General features: G+C 38.1%; 1 protein-coding gene across 1 annotated transcript in view; it reads right to left on the bottom strand.

Annotated features, from left to right (window-relative positions):
- LOC149623751 (uncharacterized) overlaps positions 1-11,876 on the bottom strand; it is a 121,061-nt gene extending 109,185 nt beyond the window's left edge. The window contains exon 1 of the mRNA XM_089852968.1: positions 11,858-11,876. The gene's annotated coding sequence lies outside the window, so the exon portion shown is untranslated. The remainder of the gene's footprint in view (positions 1-11,857) is intronic.
- Positions 11,877-17,488: the final 5,612 nt, after the last annotated feature.

The raw sequence follows: 17,488 nt of genomic DNA, 5'->3' as shown, positions 1-17,488 counted from the left end.
AGTCAAAATCCCCCTACGCTCTAGACAAAATTCCCCGGTTAGGTTAGGTTAAGTTAGGTTGGGTTAGGCTGAGTTAGGTTGGGTTGGGTTGGGTTAGGTTAGGTTGGGTTGGGTTGGGTTAGGTTGGGTTGGGTTGGGTTATGTTGGGTTAGGTTGAGTTAGGTTGGGTTAAGTTGGGTTGGGTTGGGTTGGGTTGGGTTGGGTTGGGTTGGGTTGGGTTAGGTTGGGTTGGGTTAGGTTGAGTTAGGTTAGGTTAGGTTGGGCTAGGTAAGGTTAGGTTGGGCTAGGTTGAGTTAGGTTAGGTTGGGTTAGGTTGGGTTAGGTTGGGTTAGGTTGGGTTGGGTTAGGTTGGGTTGGGTTGGGTTAGGTTAGGTTGGGTTAGGTTGAGTTAGGTTGGGTTGGGTTGGGTTAGGTTAGGTTAGGTTGGGCTAGGTTGAGTTATGTTGGGTTGGGTTAGGTTAGGTTGGGTTAGGTTGGGTTGGGTTGGGTTAGGTTAGGTTGGGTTAGGTTGAGTTAGGTTGGGTTGGGTTGGGTTAGGTTAGGTTAGGTTGGGCTAGGTTGAGTTAGGTTGGGTTGGGTTAGGTTAGGTTGGGTTAGGTTGGGTTGGGTTAGGTTATTTTGGGTTAGGTTGGGTTAGGTTAGGTTAGGTTAGGTTAGGTTCGTAATATTTTGGAAATATTGTAACAATGGTACGCCTTTTCCAAAATATTATTTTTTACATTTATTTTCTTCCGAAGAACACAGTTTGGGGGGAATTTGTCCTGGGGCTGGGGGGAATTTGTCCCGGGGCTGGGGGGAATTTGTCCCGGGGCTGGGGGGAATTTGTCCCGGGGCTGGGGGGAATTTGTTCTGGGGCTGGGGGTATTTTGTCTTCGGCATCCATTCGGGGGGAAATTGTCCGGGGGATTTTGTCTCCTACCTGAGGGGATTATGTCCTTTTTTTCTCAAATGGGGGATTATGTCCGGGGGATTATGTCCAGGGGGGATTATGTCCTACATTCATTATGGAAACTTAATTGCTCGTATGTTCTTTAATATTGTAGATAGAAACATGGTTCCAATTGATAAAATCATTATTTTACACGCTTCTTCGATTTAAAGGGGAAAAATTCTAGCCCGGCGCATCCCTTTAAGTGTAAAACGCTTTGAAATAATTAGAATTTAATTAATAATGTAAAAGAAAAATAATATTTTAACTTATTAGTTAATGACCAAATTTCGTAACAAAAGCAGTTACCTGTATAATTACTTCAACACCCTAACTTGCACTCCACGGGATACAAACGACGCAAGTAAATATTTCCATCCACAAGCAAAATGGACAAATATCCAACCCCATGGCGGGTGGTTACATGTTCTCCCCATATTACCTACCACCTTCGAAGATATATATATGTATAAAAAATCTTTTATGGAAACATGGACTGATTATAGACTCTCCGAGAAAAGACCCGTACACGATTACGTCAAAAAAATAAAAAAAAACGGTTGTCTGAAAAAAAAAAATATCTATTTCCTATTGATATTTTTTATACATTATATATTCTCTCGGACGACGTAAGAAGGAAGCTCGAGCGAGCGAAGGGACAATGGCTAAAGGAGGAGTCGAACCCGGCTACAACATTTAAATATTGAGGTAGAAAAAAACTTTTTAGGGTGTCCTAGGCTATGGGTGCGGGAAGAGAACCCTTGAAAAAAAGGAGCTGCAAGAGAATGGTCGATTTTTTTATATATAAAAAGGTGTACACAGCGTATTTTTTTCACAGGGGTAGCCAAAAAAGGGGGTGTTAACCTTTTGTCATTAAGGAGGTCAACTACGAAAGACTTTCACTGTCAAGGTTAGTATAATCTATTGGATTTTTTTTTTTTAAATATTTTTTCAAGTATAGTTCCGTATTTGCCAGGGGGCTACTAACAGAGCTAGGGTTTCAGGACTATATACTTTCAATTTTTTTGGGGTTATACATTAGGTTGGGATAGGATATCGGTGGTGAATGGGTGGTGTACTGTTGGGTGCGTGAATTTTTACCTAACCCTTGGTTCAAACGGTTTTTCAGGGGATTTTTTTTTATTTTTTCATTTTATTTTTTGGTATATAAAGCTAGTTTTTAGTGAAATATTGGTAAATCTTTTAAGTATCATAGGGTGCAATTTATTACTGAACAGATGGTTTTCATTCCTATTTTTTTTTCTGTCTCTCTCTTGTCCCTGTCCCTAGTGGTTTGGGTCTCTCTTTTTTTGTTCAGAAATACTGTCATTAACTGTTTTAGTACGATTAAACTTTGTGAATATTGGCATAAATTAAGGGGGAGGTTCTTTGGGTGCACGATTTTGAGTCGAAAATGTAACTTGACACGAGATAACGGACCATAACGTTATCATCTAGCAAATAAGTAAGTCCCAGAACAAAACGACTAGAGCTACAAGCATGATTCCCAAGAAGTCAAAACAAACTCTTATACTGAAACCAAGAAGCGATATCTAGTTTATTAGGGAGAAGGTATAAGATGCCTAAGTATTCGCGCGTCATAGTCCCAGTCCCCCTTTCAAAATACAAGGGGGGACGTAAAAGGAAGCCGGGATATTTCGCCTCTCCTCAGTCGGAAAATACGTAATTTTCATCATTCGCGTCCCGCTGACGTGAATTTTCAAGAACCATCGAGATGCTGGTTGTAATTTAGAGGCGGGGATTAACTCCGGACCTACGTTTGGACTTTAGATAAAGTTAGAAATGTGGCGAATTTACACCTTCTCCCTAGTAAACTAGATATCGCTTCTTGCCGAAACCGAATAGTATATAAGAAGTCTCTTGTTTAGTATACTATCTCGAGTGAAAAATATCAACTAATAGTTTGGAACAATTTTCAAAGTGACGAAAGACGCGCGCGCTGCGACGCGGAGATGGGGGGTTTTTAAAATCACCCTTAACGGCGCTCCGTTTATAAATAGCATTTCCAAAAAGGTTTTTAAAAGCGGGAATCCGTTTTAAGGGATTACGTCTTCCGTATTTAGAAACCATCCCTTCTATAGCTTTAGTTAAAAACTGCGTGCAGTCTTTGTGCCTAAGTCACGTCCCTAGATTACCGCGCAACCCCTAACACGTCTATACATGGATACCGTCGCCTCAACGTCATTTAAACTCAAGGCAAATAAAACAAAAAAAAATAAATAAATATTACTTAAAGCTTTAAAAGCGGTTGTAAACTATATATAATTATTATATACAGGGTGTTTGTGAAAGGTCCATCAATAATGAAAGGGCGTATTTATTGGGCCATTTTGAGTCGAAAATGTTCTATGACATTTTTCCGTCCGGGCCATTGTTTTCAAGTTATGATTGGAGTAATTTACGGATGACCCCTTAAATTTAATTATGAAATTGAAAGACAGCGCTAATTTAATGAAGGGGTCATCCCTAAAATATGCAAATCATAACTCGAAAACCGTGGCTCGGACGGCAAAATGTCATAGAACATTTTCGACTCAAAATGGCCCAATAAATACGCCCTTTCATTATTGATGGACTTTTCACAAACACCCTGTATATTTATCAAAATTCAGTTTGGAGTATATGGCGTTGATTTTTAACTTTATCTTTAATATGCTATCAGGGATAGATTTAATTTTAGAACCCACAACGTGCCGCATTATAACACGTATTTTGCATAGATTTTCATTGCGAAAAGCCAGCCGACGTTAATTAATTTTAATAGAGGGGGGAAACCTTGATATATCGCCTGAAACAAAAAAGGTTCCTCTCACAATCTTTATAAATGCAAGGTGTCACTCGACTCTACAACAGTATGTCCTTAACCCTCAGTTTCGCGCGCTTCTTATGTCAAAAAAGGTCTAAGATGACTCCCTCCCCCCTCCTTCTTCTAGTGTCACGTGGAAAGAGGACTCGATAATTAGACCGAAGAATTTTTGAGGCCTTTGGCTAGCTGTATGCACCGATAGTGGAAATTCTTTTTTTATTTCCCGCGCTTTTTTCATAAGTGGCGTACATGATACGTAATTACTACGCACGTGAGCGAATATTTTTTTTTTCTTCCCACCTAGAACGATGAGGAAAAAGTATGAAAAAAACTTAGGGCCCGGAAGCTCTCTTCATTAAGTCTCTCGCGCCAGCAAAACTCATTAAACCACAACAAGCTCTAGCAGCCGTATAGCGGGCTTCTCCTACACGCTACATCCCCATCTTTCCCTTTCCTCAAAGCTAGCTAGGCTTCATCAGAAGCGCGCGAAATAAGAAGTTAATTTTTGAATTGTTTTGGGCGCGCCAAGTGGTTCAGGCAAGAGTTAGATTCCCGCCTTGTAAAAGGCACGGTACAAGCGTGTTTTCAAAATGGCGACTTTGGGATTAATGCGTAACAAGAACTACTTATGCCAAAATAGAGCGGGAAATCTGTGACAATAAAGGTTTTCCTCATAGATTTCCTTGTCATAACATTAAAAAATTTATGTTATTGTGATAGTCTGCTAGGGGAAGTATCAAGTATATGGTCTTGAGACAACTTAATATTGTTTTTAGTTAACCAGCGCCCTCCATGTAAGGGTCTTACGCTGTTAGTTAGGGGTAATTAGGTTTGGGTCTTTACACTCCATTATGGACAAGAGTTTCATCCAAGAAAGCAGATGAGAGATCACATATGATCTTGGAGAATTAGCCTACAGGTTCTTATCCTTCAACAACACTATATACTTGGATAAGGAATGCATTAAAATGGTTACTTCTAGAACTAATTCACTTTTGAGACGTTATACAGGCCCGTTCTTATTTATTGAATCCAGCTGGCTTTATTTAAGATTTAATTAAGAGGGAATTAATAAAATATCGACAGTTTTTTCTCATTAACGGAGCTTGCATAATGATTAAAGAAAAAAAACAGAGCGGTACTTGGGGGTAGGAAATATTCTTCTCTGGTACCACGCCGTGGTAAAAAAAAACACTTTGCATGCACGTCTTGAAACGTACAGTATTGCTTCCCCAACCAAAGTGGGGTCCTCTTCCAAAACCATACTTTGAATATGGACCCTACTTTGGATAACAAAACAATGTGTACTTCAAAATTGAAAAATATTTCCAAGTTCAAACTATATGCATCTTTAAAAACAAGAAAATAAAATAGAAGCGACATAGAGAATCATCATCTCCCTGTCTCCGGAGATAAGGACTAATTTTGGTATTCAAAATAGAGAAAAATAACAACAATAATTCCAAGTTCAAACTGTAGGAGAACCTTTGGATAAATCACGAAAAATAGAAGTGACATGGGAAATTTTCATCTCCACGTCTTCAGAGGTGCCCTAGGTTAAAAGGATGCAATCCTAGTAACCCGACAACACTTGGGTCATATCATAGTAAATAAAATGGAAAGATACATCGCAACATCGTGACCCCGCGTCACAGTCACCATTGCACTTTCCAAGTCCGAACTAGACCACTGAAATTAAAAGAGAGGAAAAACTTCAACCCCTTCCCACTCGTTCTGGAAAAGAATTCGACAGGTAATCCCTCTTTTAGGGGGGAAACCTAAGCAACACCTTTTTTTATCCCAGAAACTGCTCGAAACATGTCCGTAGGCGCCTGGAGAGTGAACTACTAAAGCTACTCTATAGTCGTAGCGCCTGCCCTGAAGAGGCTAAAGAAACTTCAGAACGAAAAAAAAAATTGTGCGGAGGAGGTGAGTGCGTACCGTGTGCACCAGCACCACCACACCAAAGGAGGCAGCAAGGAAGGGGTTCGTTCGTTCTTTAGCTCGCCTCTGTAATTAGGAACGCGTCGAAGAGAGGGCGCCTAACGTTAGTCGAAGCGTAAAGAGCGAACCACGCTTTAAATTCATTTAGGCGAAACAGTTCGGCGAAAGAACTAGCCTAATACGACTCTTACAGGCCTTGATGATAAAAAAAAATACTAGGGACTGGCTGGGGAGCTCTGCAAGATGAATAAAAAAAGTACCTACCCAAGGGACTGGAATTAATTTTTAATTGCACCTGATCCCGAGGATGAAGCCCTTCTCTTCTTTGTAGGGGCGTATGTACACGTATGCGTACGCTCTCCCAATTAATTTTATTTTGCAGCGAGTCTTACATACTCTTAGATGACGTATATTATTATTATAATATAGTGTCTTGGAGATATATTTTCCACCCCCTCCCCCCGCGAGATACAAGTTCACGCGAACAATGTTAGTCTCTTAATTAATAATATAACTGTTTATGACATGGATTAGACCCAGTTATAGGTAATCCTCCAATTTCATAGATAAGTTGTAAAAAACACTCACGGATTGCGACTTGTACAAGCAAAATGGTCCAAAAATCAAAACACTCGATATTGAACCATGTCTTTGGCAATGAATGCGTAGCTATCATTTGAGACTATTATACAGGGTGTTTCTGATAAGTTAGCCATAAATTAAGGGGGATGTTCTTTAGGCGATTTCGAGTCGAAAATGTTCTATGAAATATGCAACGTTTCTTCGGTGAACCTCTTATATGGTCCTCGCAGGTTACCGACTTAGTCTATGCGTTGGCAAAAGCGTATCTAATATCTAATACTTAATTCTTATTTATATAACTTAACGTTAAAAAGGGTACCAAGGTCTTAAAACATTTAAATAACATTTAATGGTAATTAAAACACTTGATACTTAAAATAATAAAATACAATTAACGGCATGCACAGTTCATGTGATAAATACTTAAAACTAATCATGCACGCGTTAATACAGCATGCATTGGTACCTTCTCAGATCTGTTTGGATTTCTTATTGTTATTCTTATTATGAAATTATAGTTACGTAACTTTGATTATTAGTTAAATTATTAATTATTAATTAAGGTGGCCAACCTCTAATTTCTTAAAGTACTAATTGTTTATTTTTGGTCACTAATTGTCTTTTCATACTGGTTCTCCACTTAGCTAATACGCGTGGCTAATTATAGACGTCTGATTGGCTTATGTTACTTTAATACCGAAGTATTCTTATTAGTAACTCCCGTTACGTTTTCACGCTGTATTACTGGAGGTATGGTAAGGTAGTGGACTTATCTTATTTCATTCCTTTGTTTGGCTGTCTCCATCGGCAAGGGCTGGACGCGTCTCCTGATGTAGCTGATTCCGCTGTTTAATTAGTTCGGCTAATGATGACGTCGCGGCTCCATGCCATGGCAGCATACAGTTCGTTAGAGTCTTACTCTGGTTACTCCTTTCTTATTTTATTTAAGTACGCGAGTTACACAGTTCATTTAGTAAACGGTCTTAATCGTCTTATCCATCGCGCACTCTTGCTATTTCTTATTTGTCCTACGAGAGGATCTTAAAAGTCTCACTGCTCGTTTTGAGCGCTTAAACCAGAATCTCTTTCTTTTTCTGAACGCGTGCAGAGGAAACCTCGTGTGACCCTTTAGTGGACAGGTCACGGTTTCTCTCTGCTTAGGCTTAATTCTATACATGGGTTATTTTTACACCTGCATTTGTCAATAACTTGTTTTCTAAGACCTTGGTTTCAATGGGTTATTTTCAAAAGGGCTTAAAATCTAGATACGCTTTGATACGCCTTGACAAGTTTCAATAACCTTTACAACCAACTCGAAAGTATCCAGGTCAAAGTTCTTACAGCCCTCCCCTTTTCCATTGCAAAAGTGGAGGAACACAAATATACGTTACAAATATTGCCGTCCGGGTCACTGTTTTTAAGTTAAATGCCCCTTAACTAAATTAGAAATCATTGTCTTTCAGTTTCTTAATTAAATATAAGGGGTCATCCGTAAAATACTATGGACAATCTTAACTCGAAAACAGTGTCCCGGATGGCAAAATGTCATAGCACAAATTCGACTCAAAATCGCCCAAAGAACATCCCCTAAATTGATGGCAGACTTATCGAAAACACGGTATTGCAATAGAGAATACATATCTTCAGCGATACATAGCCGCTAAGCAGTTGAAACACTTTTTACAAGTGGTCTCCTCTAACCTAATTAGATTTCAGATGTGCCGTGGTAGTCCCCTGGAAACCATTTTCTCTGTACTACATATCTGCTTAGCAGTCGGCACACCTTTACAGCGTCTGATCTTTAATTATCTTTCTCTAATTTGGAGGTACTTTAAGCGTGGATTTAAATAGAAAATAAAAGCCAAATACAATAAGGATCCAAATTTTAATTAAAACATATTCTAGCCCTTAGCTCTCTCCAAAAACATAAGGATGGATTAATGTTATTACCGAAGGCAACCTATAGAGTAATTTCACTAAAGAGGGGGAGTGAACTGTGTGTCCCCAAGGTTGGGGGCAACTTTGTAAGAGAGAATACTATTTGCCCCCAGAAGGTAGGAGATAGAGGGCTATGACGTTGCCATATATGGGAAAGAAATTACTCTATTCCAAGGTTGAAGCGATGGCGACATTGAATTTTATCGAGAATACAGTATTTCAAAAGACATACTGTTTTGTAAACATACTGTTTTGCAAATCACAAAGGGGGGGAGTTTAGGATTAAGCGCAATTAGTTATATAAAACATGATAAAACAAAATGGAAAACTTACTAGCCCATATCCAAAAAAACTTTTCTTTCACGACCAAATAATGTCTTACAAATATAACGACTAATACAACACAAAGCGACGTCTACAATGTATCCGGACTAAAAACAAAATCGAATCTTAACACTGACCTAAACTAATATTCTTTCCCCTTTTTTGACGTAAAGAAAAAAATTTTTCAGGGCCTCAACGTTTCCTGCGCCTATTAGGAACGATAAAAAATATTTTTAAAAAAGAATGTCTGGTAAAAAAAAAAAAAAAAAAAAACTTGAAGAGGCCCTCGTCAACCGAATATTTCTCTTTCGTAAGGAGAGGGTAAGATACAATAAACCCCATCACATGGAACGAACGAGTCTGTTAACAAGAAAAACCCGAATTTGATGCACTAGCCCGGCCCTTATTTTCCGAGAAAAACAAAAAGAATAATAATTAAAAAAAAAATTAATAATTTTAAATTTTTTTGCAGTTTTGTATTAAATTAATTATGCAAATTATTTTTCTCTAGCCCATTTAGTGCACACTATGTATTGGTTTCATTTACGTACGAGGTTAAGAATAAATATTATCACAGACAGAAATAAAAAAATGCAATTCTTAATTAATAATTAATAAATTAAGAAAATATATCAAGTTAAATAAGTCAGTAGGTCAATATAATTTGGGCTATAGAGAGCTTTCAGATGGGATAGTAGTACGTCACACCCTCCTAAGTCTTACCGCTGTTTTGGTAGCCATATTGCGTGGTTTCAGCTTCATTCCTGCTTTAAACCCACTAATATGGCGGCGTAAATTATGTCACGAGACTTAGCTCCTCCTCCAACTGAAAGCTCTCTATTTAAAAATTTATTAATTAAAAAAAAGCTTAACAGTTCTGACCCTGAAACGTCACACCCTTCTATCTCTTACTGGAGTTTCATCCCCCTAACGGTTGGAAACAGTATTCTACGCGCATAAATGCCAACCTGAGAGGGGCTGCGTGACGTCAGACTATCTCTTCCCCCTAGCCAGTTGTTAGCTCCCTATAAGTACTCCATCCATTTGCCGCTATTTACTGCCACTTTAATAAAAAAAAACCAAAAGAAAAAAGAAACAATATTTATAGTTCAACCAAGTGCAAAATACCACCACATAAATAAATTTAAAAGGCCGTAAACCCTTTAAGTAAGTAAGTAAGAAAAAAAAGGGTTTGGATTAAGGGTTTTTTAAGTGGGAGGCTACGTAAGTTTGAGAGGCCTGCATAAAATTTGAAACCGGTCTCACTCACTTTTTACTCTAAACTTGAAACACAGAAGAAGAAAAAAAATTATATATTTAAAAAATGCGCAATCCTTTTAACTCCAAGGCATGATACTCCTAGGAGCGAGGAAGAGATCGGTTTTCCTTATAACAGGTGCAACTAATAGAAAAAATAGTATTCTATATAAAATAAGTCTTCGCGAAAAAGAGGCTCCCTTTATTTTCGTTCAGATTATACGCCTAATAGAAGCCCCAACTTTGATCTACAGTTACGAATAGGCCGTGGGCCCAGACATCCAAAACGTCTATTCGATCTCTTTAGTTTTCTTATACACTGCTTTCAAACTAGGAGGATTACAACAGGAGGCGAGGTTACTTGGTGCAGAACTTTGTCCGCAAAGTAGCCTGGCCTCCTGCTGCGTAAATGGTATCAATCGTCCTAGTCTGAAAACTATGTATTATCGCCATGATTTCCAAATATCGTGAAATACTGAGAAGAGGTTGGGGCAAACGACGTATCCCTAATCCGATTCAATTACGATTAGATTTCATTAAATCTTGTTTACAATGTTTAGTTCCGATTTATTTGAATGTTTATAGGTTTGCGTATGAATGTTTAGATTCAGTTTCGATCATTTATATAACGGTGAGATTGTTTAATTGATTGTTTACACATTGATTATTCCGATTTTATTAAAACAGAAGTGATCTGTCCTAATTATCAATTCGAGACGTTGCACGGAAGAGCTCATGGCACGCTTAGTGTCATAAGGGACACTAAGCTGTTGGTCCAGTTTGGGGGAAAATTATTAAAACAAACATAATCTAAGAAACTAGCAATTTTTCAAGGGACTCTTACAATTCAAATACTTCATCCAATACGCGGAAAGCTTTGTTCATAAGGTATTTGGTTAATTTTCCTGATGAGAACAGATACTACATTCAATTTCCCAAATCAGGATATTAAACATTCTCCAACGATACTCATTTCATATGGCATTAGCTCTCGGCCTAAAAATGTGAGGGGGCTAAAAATCACACAGTGGGTGACCTTGGCGGGGCCCGCCGAAGAGCGAATCGTAAGCGGACGGCTATTATCGGAGGCCCGCTTCGCCCCTGTAAGCTCACGAGCCAAAATTTTTCAGGGCCTCGCTACGACACGCGGAAGGAAGGGAAAAAGACTTGGTCGAAGGAGAAAGGGTTTTTGCGCTAAAAAAAGGGGGAAACCGCGCGCCAAGTTTGGATGTTGGATGGTGCGAGGCGAACCAACACCGAACGCCTCCAGTCTGGCGTAGGCCGTGAAAGGGGCAAAACACCATCACTTTTTATGGAAGGGGAAAACGAAAGAGGCACCTTCCTTCGCCGCCAAGATTGAGGCGAGTAAAGAAAGAGAATAGAAGTTCTAACGACACGCATACGTACTTTCTAGTTCAAGGTCGAAATAGGCCTTTTTTATCTTACGGAAAGTATGGTGCATGATTGCATCTTTCTTTGAAAAATGCCGATAACAGTTAATTACAAACTTAACAGGTGAACATAAAAAAAACAAGCCGTTTCTCAAAAGAAATTTGCCTATTATATTTACCCTAATTCTCCAATTGATCTATACTGATCAATCAATAATAGGTCAAATCAACTAGAACAAGGTCAGATACCAAATAGACCTATATCCTTCTGGTTTATACCACAGTACTTTGCAAAGGCTTTGGGTATAAGATGACAACCTAAGCCCCCTTCCTTCATAGTAACTGTTCATGGTGTGTTAGGTTAGGTTTAGATTGGGCGAGGGTTAAATGAGGGTCAGATTGACGTAATCTAGCCAAGCCAAGTAATTTGTGGAAGAATATGACTTTACTAAACCTTGGTTTTCAGAAATCCAGGAAAACCTTTACACATTATGATTTTTCCTCCATCCACCAAAATAAGTAGGTTCCAAGAGAGGGTTCTGCGCCGTTTCTGAGATGTGCGCGGCTAAATTTGCCACCAAATACCCTTAAAAAACTGGCATCCCCTTCGACCTCCGGGTATGGCAATAGATGGCCCTCATAATGTAAATGAGAATTCTAACTTACCCATTATTAATTCTTGAAATTGAGATCCAAATTCTAAGATATCCCAGTCTTTATACCCATCACGTGCTACAAATACACGCACTCTAGTTAATTTTCACATTTCAAGTTAATCACAAACGTAATCGCGAGGTGATATCAATTGGAACTGACTAAAATGTTGCGTCTCTTTAAAACCGTCACAAAAACGCGCGTGCGCGGTTCATTAGGTCAAAGTCGAAAAGGGGCGAACAGAATGGGCTCGAAAACGTCAATTCAATTCGTAACATACGGCGGGAATACTGAGACGAATACGTTGACTACCGAAATGTAGCGTGAAAAAGCAAAAATACACAATATATAAAAAATCCTTTTACGTTTCCCGGTTGATATAAAAATATGTTATCGAAGCGGTATATTACGTATTACATTCCCCTTTAGGTCCTAGGCTTAATTTATGAAAAAGTGAAAAGTTAGATATTATAACCGGTTGCGCGATTGCAGTAGGGCCCCTCGTAAAAGGGGGGAATGAAAGGGGCCCCTCTTCTTCAATTGAACGATTTTTAACTCTTCCCCTTGTGGTTGGTTGCATTAACATTATCTGCCAAGAGGATGTTTAGGAAAGGGTTGATAACCGCCAGTCCGAGGGGCTCAACAAAGGGAATTTTTTTTCACAATTCTATCGTTTCTATCCCAAACGCGGAGCTACTTAAGCGAAACTGCACCAACTTTGTTTTGTGTTGTTTATAATTTAGTTGGAATAAATATAAAAGACCGATTTGTCTCGGATGAAAAAAAATGTGTTTAAATTAAAATATTTCAACATCGCATCTGATCATTAAAGTTTAACTAACTACAATTATTAATTAATTTTAATCTACTTTCAAGTACCCGAACCTTTAAGTAGTTCACGTGATATCCGATAATTTTGCTCAGACATACGTTAAAAATTTAAAATAATAAATAATAATTTAAATCACACGATACTAATTCAAAATTTAAAATATTTACGAACAACGAAAGGTGGATGTGATAGTCATTGCGAACAAGCTTTTTGTTAAGTTTCACTGTTTCAAATTAAAAAGAAAACTCACGTAAATGGGCTAAAATGTCGTCCAAAATTTTAGGCCAAAATTCAATGCCAATGAACTCTATGGACCATTAACATAAGGGAAAGTTTTCACTAACCATCAGTGACATAAATATGGCGTAAACGAGGACGCGGTTCAACTTGTTCACGGACTTTGCATTACTAAGGCGGACGAGCAACGTGGTATTTTTTGCGGCCCGCGAAGAGTCAGCGTGGGGGAATACACAGATCTCATTTACATCCCCCGGCGCTTAGCTTTAGACAATGCGGTGAAACGAGTGACCTTGAGAACGTTAGCTCCTCTACCTCGCGCCACGGTTGGTTTTTGTATCGAAAATCGAACGGTTTTCTTTTCCATAAAATTGTACGTAAGATCCATGATTCAACTTCAAGCCCCTAAAAAAAATTCCAATATCCTACAAACACTTATTTTAGTCTTTCACACCGATAGACGGCAACCGGAAACCGGAGGAAATATTTGTTAAAATGTTTGCTTCTTAGCTGATTAGTGCACCCCCTAAAAACCCCTAGACATTGTACCAGTACGTAACTAAGTTGTAAATGGCACATCTTGCATCACCAAAAGTACAGTGAGGAGAGGATAGCCGCGTCCGTGGCTTGGGATCGAAGCTAAAAATCGTTTCCCAGACTGTCTTTACGGTCAGAGACGAATCTCCAACCCTCCCCTACAACAAAATATGTTCCCCTTCAGTTTGTTGTGCCTATATGGGTGGATAAACAAATATTTTTATTTGTTAGAAAGTATCATAGAGAAGCCATGTAAATTTCGAATTTATGAGTTTAAAATAATCATTTGGAAGTCAGTTGAATATTTATTAGTTGGAGGTTGGAAAATTCTAATTGACGAAACCAGAACATGTTAATTAAGCTGATATGGAAGAGAAAAGTTAATGTTATCAAGAAGTGATATCTAGGTTACTAGGGAGAAGGTAAAAATTCGCCACAATTCTAGCTTTAGCTCCAGTCCAAACGTAGGTCCGGAGTTAATCCCTGCTTCTAAATTACAACCAGCATCTCCTGGTTGGTTCTTGAAAACTCACGTCAGCGCGACGTGAATGTCGAAAATTATGTATTTTCCCACTGAGGAGAGGCGAAATAGCCCGGCCTCCTTTTGCGTCCTCCCTTGTATTTTGAAAGGGGGACTGGGACTATGGCGCGCGATAACTTAGGCATCTTATACCGTCTCCCTAGTAAACTAGATATCCCTTCTTGATGTTATCATATGATAATTTCTGCCATATTGCTATGAACACTATGGTATACTTTTTTATCTCGGTAAACTGAGGTCAACCTTTCCATGAACTTCAGTTTGAACAAATGAGAAAGTGGTATTCGTTCAAATCGCCTCAAAATCGGGATATCAATAATGATTTCCGAGTTAGACCAAAAATTTACCCTACTATGAAGTCCGAAAGAGGAAGTTTGGGGAGAACTGGGTAAATTCTGGGTGGTAAAAAAGGACTGGGCTACAATTACAATTTTCGCAGTATTTTATTTCCGAGAAGTCTTTACGTGACGGTAGGACCGCTGCTTTTTTGGGGGTAAATTTTTATTTTAGATCCCTTTATATGTACAGCCGGATCAAGAAAATTTTTTGGGGGTCCAAAAATTGTTGTAGGCGGCACTAATTTACTCTTAGCCGTAATAGTTACAAGGCAGATGCGTAGTGGAGGAAAAAAAACCATCTGTTGTTTACTTAAAAAAACCGTGGCTATTTAGAAAAAACAATGGAGACCATGAAATCATTAGACCTGGCTAGTAGAAATTCGACCAAAACGTGTTCATCTATTACATATTGAAATTTCAGTAGCTAGGAAGCTACAGCGGATGCACACCATACAGTAAATTCAAGAGAAACGTACGATTCTCATAGTGAGATGGGCCTGAACTTGGAAATTGGGGGAAACCGATATTAAGGAGATATACTTGGACCAGTAGCGCCACCTATTGATTTTGAATTGAAATTTTATTTCAAGGATCCAGAAGTTATATCCTAAAGTGTATCAAAACAATTACGTTTTAATTTATATATATGATAGAATTTTAAACGATTGAAAACGTAGACACGGGGTTGAGTTTCAGACGTAGATATTTACAAATCTCGATTTCTGAACATGATGTTTTAAAGGTTCATTTGAATAAAATTCCATATTTTGAAACCATGTTTTCGTGGTTTTCCCAAGACCGCCTCCAATTGGTCAATTAGAACATACTACAATACATACTACCAGAAGGGGATAATAGAAGAAGGATGACAGTCTGTATCCTCTTAATGCTTTAGTTATGTAACGTCATTCTTCCCAGGCTCCCCCTTTTAGTTTGCTTTCCCGCTTATCAAACTACAAATGGGCATCGCACCGTAAGGTGAATTCAATAGTTGTTTGGCACTAAATCCCCAGCAATCATCCCACAAACCTCGTCTTAACGTGCGACAAAATGCACAAGCGCGTCTTGCCAAATATTTAAATGCTAATAGAGTAATGATGAAGGAATTATTTATCGTGTATGTGATTCGGTTTAGTAACCTTGCTCTAAGTGTTTCGATGTTGGGAAGAGTGACGTTATACACTCACCCCGCTTTGTGGTACACTTCTCTCGAAGAGAAGTATTATATACTTCTGATACTACATAATACATTATAGTATAAATTGATCGAATCCCCAATCGACCGACACTTCGTCATCTTCAAAAGGTCCCAACATAATTAAAATTTTGTACTGGTAAAAAACGAAAAGGTAAATTCCCTAAAACAATACTGCGAAGTATTTTTTTTCAAGATTATAATCATAATGATAGATAGGAACTGAGTAATCGTACATGCAGACCGCTGTTTTGCCGTATACATTCATCTATACTTCCTCGAAAACAGATTTTTCTTCATAGAATAACTCATAGCATCTGCCGATACACAAATGTAGTAAAGAAAAACAAAATACGCACGACGAACGTTAAAAATACCCTAAAAATTGTGAAAGAGTTGCATCAGGCGTTACGATAGGGGTTGTTTACAAGGGCCCCTTCGGTTTCCAAGTTCCCAAATCCCCCAAAAAATGCATGAACACGATTGATACACGAGCCATAAGCGATTATACACCGTTGTAACCTATTGTTAGGGTTACGAGACCAGAACACTCCCTATAATGGTTCCCGCGAAAAAACTACTGCTGGATTCTATCTATGATCCCTTCTGCGGCGGTTTTCCCCTAGCTTTTTTACCACGAAAAATTATTAACCCCATCAGTGGTTCGCGTGCCGTACGTCCTGTATTTCAGAGGCTCATCGTGCCTTTTAAACAGACCGACCAGTTGCGTAAAAAGGAAGGGTGTAATACCAATAGGTCTGCTGGAACTGTTTACAAAGAATTATTTCTTTTCTGCGGTTACTTCCGGAAATATATGATGACGCGTGACGTGCCCGAGTATATTTGAATCACCTCCTATAGACGGCTGGTTCCAATGAACCCTCGATATAAATATTACTAATTTTCTTATTAATTTTATACTAAAGGCTAAAGGGCCCAAATTTTAATCAAGAATTACGCCCACTCATACTAAAATTTACCTCAAAGAAAATAATAATAATAAATTCTAACTGGTAACTTGACTAAACACTACTAAAACCATTAGACCAATATTTATAATGCGTTATTTTTATAATTCTCATCTACAGGATGGTTCTGTTTAGCGAGTTGTTCTTTGGGCGATTTTGAGTCGAAAATTTTCTATGACATTTTACAGCCCGGACCACCGTGTTTACAATTTATGTTTGGAGTGTTTTATTGGTGACCCCCTTAAATTTATTTAGTATTGCCTTGAAGTTTCTTGACTAAATTTAAGGGGGTCATCAATAAAACACTCGAGCTGACCTTTCAGAAACACCCTGTATATCCAAGTCCATAGAACTGCGAATTAACGGTCAGTCCAAAGTGAAATCACATGGATTTTGCTGATATGTTCGTTAATATTAAAAAGTTACTATTCTGTATTACTGAAGTTTCTATGCTTTCCAAAGTACACACTAACAGATATATAGATTCTTATTAATCAGATCAATTGATTAAATTTGATACCAGAAATCGATATTCATAGGGTTCAGTTTAATTTTGATTAGTCCGGGTCCAGTTAATTAAATAAATAAATTAATTAATTAATTAAATAAATTTATTAATATATTAATAAATCAGAAATAAATTTGTATTGAAACTTAAGGTAAAGATTTCTATATGTATACATATATTTATATATATACATATACATATATAAAAAAATAAATTGATGTGAACCGTCCGTATGCCACACTGTCAGGCGAATACAATAGTCTCTGGAGCCCAATTTAATACTATATGGTGAAATATTAGCTCTGGTTTATTTTTTTTTACTCTAGATTTTTCAAGATCTTTTTTATGGTCAGAGAACGAAGCGGGCATTCTTATTCGGTCCCTTTACCGGAAATCATTAAGACCGAGGGCTATAACCCTATTAAGAGTTAAAGAAGGCCCAGGACGTTACGTATACGTTTTTCTCTCCCCAAGTTTAAGGTCATCA

This window comes from Phalangium opilio, unplaced genomic scaffold (assembly GCF_054372755.1).
Source record: "Phalangium opilio isolate 3A_F unplaced genomic scaffold, DU_Popi_V2 ptg000113l_1, whole genome shotgun sequence".
Classification (NCBI taxonomy): domain Eukaryota; kingdom Metazoa; phylum Arthropoda; class Arachnida; order Opiliones; family Phalangiidae; genus Phalangium; species Phalangium opilio.
Note: the sequence above shows the minus strand (reverse complement) of the source record. Positions and strands in the feature narration are given on the sequence as shown.